Below are 7,356 nucleotides of genomic sequence, written 5' to 3' on the forward strand. Positions count from 1 at the left end.
GGACGGGCCGCCCTCCCGCCACGACCCCGCCGCCGGGCCGGGCCCGCAGGTAACTCTCGCCAGCTCCGCGCGCGCCTGCTCCCCTGGGCCCTGCTGTGAACCGGGCGGGACATTTGTCCTCACCTCCCGCTTCCCCAAGCAGCTTACGGGCTCGACACCGGCCTGGTTTGCTAAACCTACTGGCAGCTCGGTTTCGGCAGCAGCGCCTGGAGGTGTTGTGTGATGCATTGCCCAATTTCCGAATAGAAAGTCCTACGCCGAGAGTTTTCAGCATAGAGGGTACCTGCCTGTCACTGTCAACAGCTCAATGGACGCTTTAGTTTTATGTATAATGGTCTTAAGAAAAATGCAACCATGATGTTCATTTGCACAAGTAGGAAGAAGAATAAACAGCCAAATGCTGCATTGTTATAGTAATCAACAAGAGTGGTTTCTGCTGGAGTTATCTAGGTACTTTTGCCTCCTAAATAATGTGATAGGATGGAGTTTAAAGGTAATGGTGATGGTAACAATAGGCCTAAAAAGGCTGGCAAAAATTGGAAGACTTGGTTTTATTTTAGGAGAAGATGACACCAAGCTGGGGGAAGTCATAGAGATGCTGGAGGTGGGGGTGGGATTGAGAGACCTAGACAAATTGGAGGATTGGGCCAAAATAAATCTCATGAGGTTCAACAAGGACAAGTGCAAAGTCCTGCACTTAAGACACAACAATCCCATGCACTGGGACAGGCTGGGGGCTGACTGGCTGAGCAGCAGCTCTGCAGAAAAGGAGCTGGGGGTTGCAATGGACAATAAGAGGAATATGGGACAACAGTGTGCTCCTGTTGTGAAGAAGGCTAATGCCACACTGGGCTGCATTAGCAGGAGCATTGCTAGCAGATCTAGGGAAGTGATTCTTCTGCACTGGCAAGGCCACATCTGGAGTACTGTGATTGGTTTGCACCCCCCCCCCGCACACACACAGACACTAGAGAGAGGATGTGGACAAATTGGAGAGAGTTCAGCAGAGGGCAACAAAAATGATGAGGAAGCTGGGGAACATGACTTCTGAAGAGCAGCTGAGGGAGCTGGGCTATTTAATCTGGAGAAGAGATGACTGAGGGGGAATTTAACAGCAACTTTCAACTCCCTGAACAGGGATTCCAAAGAGGATGGAGCTGGACTGTTCTCAGTGGTGGCAGCTGACAGAACAAGGTGCAACAGTCTCAAGTTGCAGCCAAAGAAGTTTAGGTTAGATATTAGGAAGAACCCTTTCATGAGGGTAGTAAAACACTGGAACAGGTTATTGAGTTGTGGAATCTGCATCCTTGGAGGTTTTTAAGACCTGGTTAGATAAAACCTTGTCTGGGATGATCTAGTATGGGGATCTGGTCTTGCTTTGATCAGGGGGTTGGACTAGATGACCTGCTGACCTGCTCATGACCTAATTTTCTTTGATTCTATGATAAAAGGGGGTATAATGAAAAGGTCAGAGGTTCATTCTTAGCTTAAGTGACACTCTGGGCAAGCATAGAGTTTTCCAGGTTCTGTGACTAACAGGGTACAAGAGAATGATGTGGCTCCCATCCTTTTGGCCACCGCTCCCCAGTCCTGACTGCACATCTATTTAGAGTTGATCAATTGAAGACACAGTTCTTGGTGTAAATCCAGAGTAAGGCCTGAATGTGTGCCTCTGAATCTATAGCAAAATACCTTGGGTGTTCTACTATTTTAACTCTGAACATGTCAAAGGTTGTCCAGTGAAGGTAGGTAGGACCTGCTATCCCTGTCATAAAATATGAAAGCAAGGAGACCTCAGAAAAAGTAAAGGATAGCATATTCTAAATTAATTGAAGGAATTAGTTTTCTGTACAGCATGTAGCCCGTGAAACTCATTGCTATAGGCTGTTGTTTAGATCAAGAACATGTCAGGATTGAAAAAGAGATGGGGTATCTTTATCCAGACTTAATAATTAATGCTAATTTTTTGAAGGAATAGCTGCTTCGTGCATCATGGGTTATGATGATCTCTCCCTAGCAGGGATTAAAATGAGATTGCTATGAAGTAGATTATCTTGCCTCACCTTGTGATTTCTTGCATCTTTCTTATGTTAAAGACGGGATGCCAAACTAGACAGGCTTCTGGCATAATCCATTATGGTCAGTCATATGGTTTAATTTCTTTCGGTGACTTCTTTTTGTAACTGTATAGAAAAATGAATAGTTCTGTAAAGAAAATTTGCTGATCTGCGAAGACTCAGTTGTGCATTGCCAGAGGAAAGTGTTTTGGAATACAGCTGGGGGATGCTCTCCTACCCATCCCCTGTCCCTCTCTCCCTCACTGTCCACGTTTCCTGCAATGGCTCTGGCAGCAGGGAGGGCAAAACAGCAGCAGCAACCACCAGAAGTTCACTGTGGTTGGAGGGAGAGGTCACCTCATTTTGAAGGTTTTGTTTTTTTTTGTGGTTATCTATCTCCCAAGGCTATCTAGTTCAGCCTCCTGCTGAAGACAGGATTATTTCTGAGCAACTCATCTCAGTAAAGTGCCTGTCCAGTCTTGCTTTTGAAAATTAACAAGGATGGAGATTCCACAATCTCTCTAGGTCACCTTTTCCAAAGATTGACCACCCTCATAGTAACTTCCTTCTAATCTGAAACCTAAATTTCTTCTGCAGGAGCTTGAGACCATTACTCTCAAGCCCTGTCACCTGTGGCCACAAAGAAAATTCCATTTCCATCTTCTTTATAATCATCCTTCAGGTATTTGAAGAGTGTTATCAAATCTCCCTCTGTCTTCTCTTTTCTGACTAAATAACCCTAGCACTTTCAGCCTTTCCTTGTAAGTCTTGCTTCCCAGGCGCCTTATCATTTTGTGGTGCTCTGCTGCACTCTTTCCAACTGGACTCATTCCAAGAGTCACCTAAGCTCATTTGCTCCTTGAATGCCCTTGCAATACCCTTATACCCTTCCCTAGGGATATGATCCCATTTTCCACCCCCCCCCCCTTTTATAGGATTGCTGTTTGAGTTTTGACTCCTTGAAGAGATTGCTATCTAGCCAGGCTGATCTGCTACACTTCCCAATTTTCTAAGACATCAGGATAGCTTGCTGCTGTGCCCTTTAAAAGGGGCTCCTTAAAGTACAGTCATCTCTCCTGGAATCCTTTTCCCCCTCAAACTTACCTCCCAGGGGATCCTGCCTACCAGTTCCCTACAGCCACCCCAAAACGTACAGTAGTTCCCACTCCCAGTGCCACTGCTGCCTGGCCCAGCCCCTCCTCCCCCACCTATCACCAGGAAGAGCCCAGCACAGTCCTAGCCTGCAGTGGGCAGCCCGCCCTCGCCCCATGCATGGGTCTGGGAACACATATCCCCCATGCCTTCCCCGTGGGTGTGTGCAGTGGCCAAAGCTGCCCACAGCTCCGCCCCGTACCCTGCCCCGGCAGGGCAGAGCCTGCCCCACCCCGCTCCCTTACCATGGGGGTCTTGATCTGCCTGCTTCCCTGTGCCCCTTCCTCCCACAGACTTACTGGCCGGATGTTAGTCTCCAAGCTGCTGGGCTGCATTCCTGGCCGCATGCATGCTGCAGCTACGTGCATGCACATGGCATTTATCGGTGACATTATAGGTCATGTCAGCAAAAAAACACCGATTGCTGATAATGTCAATTTTCCTTTTATTTGTGCTGATACAATATGGACCAGTGTATTGGTGCATCTCTAGTCGTTAGTCCCTCAGTCTGTCTTCTGGCATTTTGCAGTACTGGTTGTAGCAAAACCTGGATAATTGATTACTATCATTCTTAACCCCTTTCTAAATTTTCATCTTTAATATCTAGTTTCAGGATAATTGAGTTCTAATATAAAAGAGGCAATGATTCATTTGCAAACTGGGTTTTGCTTGTATGAATTATAGGGAAGTTGCAGATCTTCTGAAAAAGAAAAGGGAGGCTTACCAACAATGGAAGCTAGGAATTGGCCCCAAGGAGAAGTACATAAGTTTGGCCCACAACTGTAGGGTGCAGTTTAGAAAAGGAAAGGGAGGGACCTAAATCAAGGACAATAAGAAGTCCTTCTATAGGTACATAGGTAACAGGAGGAAAACCAGTGAAAGCATGGGACCGCTGCATAGTGCATCTGGACATCTGATCACTGACACCAAAGAGAAAACTGAACTTCTAAATGAGTACATCACATTTGTATTCCACCAGTCTAAGAGTGATAGCCTACCAAATGCAAATATAACACAGAATAGTCACAGTAGGAATGATCACCTACCGATAGTCAATGTAGAGCTAGTGAAAGAACAGCTGAAGTGGCTGGATATGTATAAGTCAACAGGACAGGATGAACTCCATCCAAGAGTGCTGAATGAACTGGCTGAAGTAATCGCAGGACTGCTAGCGAACATCTTTGAGAATTCGTGGCACTCAGAAGAGTTCCAAGAAGACTGGAAGAGGGCCAATGTTGTGCCCATCTTCAAGAAGGGGAGGAGAGAGGACCCTGGGAACTACAGGCCAGTCAGACTGACCTCAATCCCAAGAAAAATCCTTGAAAAATTTCTCAAGGAGTCCAAATGAAATAAGCTAGTAGAAGGCAAAATTTTGAACAACAGCCACCATGGTTTTGTCCGGGGTAGGTCATACATGACTAATCTCATCTCCTTCTATGACCAGGTTATTCACCACCTGAATAAGGGAGATGAGGTTGACATCATTTACTTAGACTTTAGGAAGGCCTTTGACTTGGTGTCCCATGAGGCTCTTACGGTAAAACTAGGGGACTATGGGCTCAACAGTTCAACAGTCAGATGGGTGTGAAACTGGCTGTGGGTTCAGACCCAGAGGGTACTAATAGATGGATCTGTGTCAACCTAATGGAAGGTGGTAGCCAGTGGGGTCTCCCAGGGTTCGGTACTTGGATTGGTGCTTTTCAACATCTTCATCATTGATCTGGCACACTGGCAAAATTCGTCAATGACACTAAGCTCTGGGGAAATGTGGCTATGCATCAGAGTAGGCTGATAATCCAGGAGGACACAGACAGATGAGTTAGATGGGCGGACCAGAACCAGTTGCAGTTCAACACTGAGAAGTGTAAAGTGCTCCATCTGGGGAGGAAAAATCCACAACAAACTTACACACTTGGTGGTGCTACGCTAGTTAGCACCACATCCAAAAGGGACCGGGGGGGTCATAATTGACCATAAAATGAATATGAGCCACCAGTGTAATGCTACATTTAGCAGAACAAACAATATACTGGCATGCATCAGCCAATGCATATCAAGCAAAACTAAGGAAGTTGTTCTCCTGCTCTACTTGGTATTGGTGAGGCCACAGCTGGAGTACTGCATCCAGTTCTAGGTGTCACACTTCAAGAAGGATGTGGAGAAGCTTGAGAGAGTTCAGAGAAGAGCCACTCATGATTAAAGGCCTGAAGAGCAAGCCATACTAGGGAAGGCTGGCAGATATGGAACTGTTAAGCCTAGAAAAGAGAAGACTTCAAGGGGATTTGGCTGAAGTTTACAAATGTGTCAGGGGCTAGATAAATAGCTATTCACCAAAGCGTTCTAGGGGGAAAACCAGGAGCAACAGTCATGAACTCGTAGAAGGTTTCAGACTGGATACAAGGAAAAACTTCATGGTTCGTGTGCCCAGACTCTGGAATAGATTCCCAGCAGGAGTGGTGCAGGCACCTACCCTAGAGCTTTTCAGAAGGAGACTGGACACACACCTTGCTTGGGTTATTTGACCCCAGCGGTGTTTCCGGCCCAGAGCAGGGGGCTGGATTTGATCGTACCAGGTCCCTTCCAGCCCTAAACTTCTGTGAATCTAAGAGTGTGTGTGTTAATGGATTTCGTGGAAGTATTTCTGTAATGCATGAATAGTCCCTGCCTTCATGTACCAAAGGAAAGGGGTGCACCAATACAGATTTTTTGGGCTGATATAAGTAGCCAATTATTTATGAGCCATGTTGGTTCGTTAATTGGTTCAGCTGATTATTAATGAGCCATACCAATGGCCAGTATGGAAGTACAGCAGCATCCAACTGGTAAATCTGTTTTGGGGGAAGAGGTGTGGAGGGGTGCAGATTGAGCCCCCCGTGGTGAGGGAGGGCAGGAGGACGAGCTCCTCCTGCTTATTCCCCAAGCTCCTGGCATTTGTGTACAGGCAGGCAAGTGTCCCCTTGGGGGCTTCTTGCCTTGCCCACAGATTGTACCAGGGCTGGGGCAAGGGTGGGCTCCCTTAAGTGCCTTGGCCCACTGGCTTTGCAAGGGTTGCTCAGCGGGCCAGCAGTGGCAGTAGTCCCACTATCCCCCAGTGGGTTAGTTTAAAGCGAGGTGGAGGCCATCTCTTCCCAGCAGCTTGCTGCCTCTCTCTCCAGAGAGTGGGCTGTGGTCACGGAAGCCAAAGCCTTCCCGATGATACCAGCACCACAGTCTTTGGTTGACTACGTGGATCCTCCTCTCCCTCCTCAGTCCATAGCCTGAGACTGGGAGGATCGATGAGAACACCACCTGTGCGCCCAGACCCTTTAGCCCCGCTCCCAAATTCCTGTAGCGCCTCATGACCCAGCTGGGAGTGCTTCAAGCTCAGTGCCACCCTGGTCCCAGCCTGCCCTTGCTCCGCATGCAGAAATGGGGGCATGTGCCCCCCCATGCCCTCCCAGGGTGTGTGTAGTGGTGGCAACCACCCCCTCCCTAGGCCTCCCCGGGTAAGGTGCTTGTGGCTCCATCCCTTGCTCAGTCCTGGCTGTGCACTGCCTGCCCAACCCCCACTCCCTCACCATGGGGGGCCTACATCTGCCTTGCCCCCTACGCCCCTTCTCCCCTCTCATCCCCTCCACCACAACAGACTTACCAGCTGGATGCCGGTCTCCGTGCTGCCCTGCTGCATATTAGAATCAGATTGGTATCAGCCCAGATATTTTCTATTGGTGCACCCCTGTCAATTTTCCTTTTATGAGTGCCAATATGATATTGACTGATGATATTGCACCTCTAATTATAGTTAAACATAACCAGAGACGAGGCCCATTGCTCTGAACACAGAGCAGTACAAACACATTGTGATATTAACTTAATTAAATTTATAGTTTCTGGTGTTTAGTTGAATTGTTAATAGGGTTAATAGAAATGTATGCAGTATGTGTATGTGAAACGGAATTTGGCAGGCCAGAACTGGCTCTGAACTAGTATTTGAACAAATTCAAACTATTATCTATAGATTTTTTTTCATTTATTACCTTGTTAGGCAAGAGCAGGAGAATTTGAAAGTAAAATCAAAATTTTCAGTTTCCCAACTGAGAGAGAATTGTGAACAAAAAAACAGTAATGGTGCAAAGTGAATTTGATTTTTTTTTTTTTTTTTTTTTTT

The 7,356-nt window shown here is 47.0% G+C and overlaps 1 protein-coding gene across 4 annotated transcripts in view; it reads left to right on the forward strand.

Annotated features, from left to right (window-relative positions):
- The first annotated feature begins 22 nt into the window (after window positions 1–22).
- Window positions 23–7,356, forward strand: part of EYA3 (EYA transcriptional coactivator and phosphatase 3) — a 156,631-nt gene continuing 149,297 nt past the window's right edge. For 2 of the 4 annotated variants that reach the window (XM_019512106.1, XM_019512109.1), the window contains exon 1: window positions 25–49. The gene's annotated coding sequence lies outside the window, so the exon portion shown is untranslated. Of the gene's footprint in view, window positions 50–7,356 lie in introns of all 4 variants that reach the window. The other 2 variants (XM_019512107.1, XM_019512108.1) reach the window with 2 other exon arrangements.

The sequence above is a fragment of the Gavialis gangeticus genome, unplaced genomic scaffold (assembly GCF_001723915.1).
Source record: "Gavialis gangeticus isolate Ggan-Ray unplaced genomic scaffold, GavGan_comp1, whole genome shotgun sequence".
NCBI lineage: Eukaryota > Metazoa > Chordata > Crocodylia > Gavialidae > Gavialis > Gavialis gangeticus.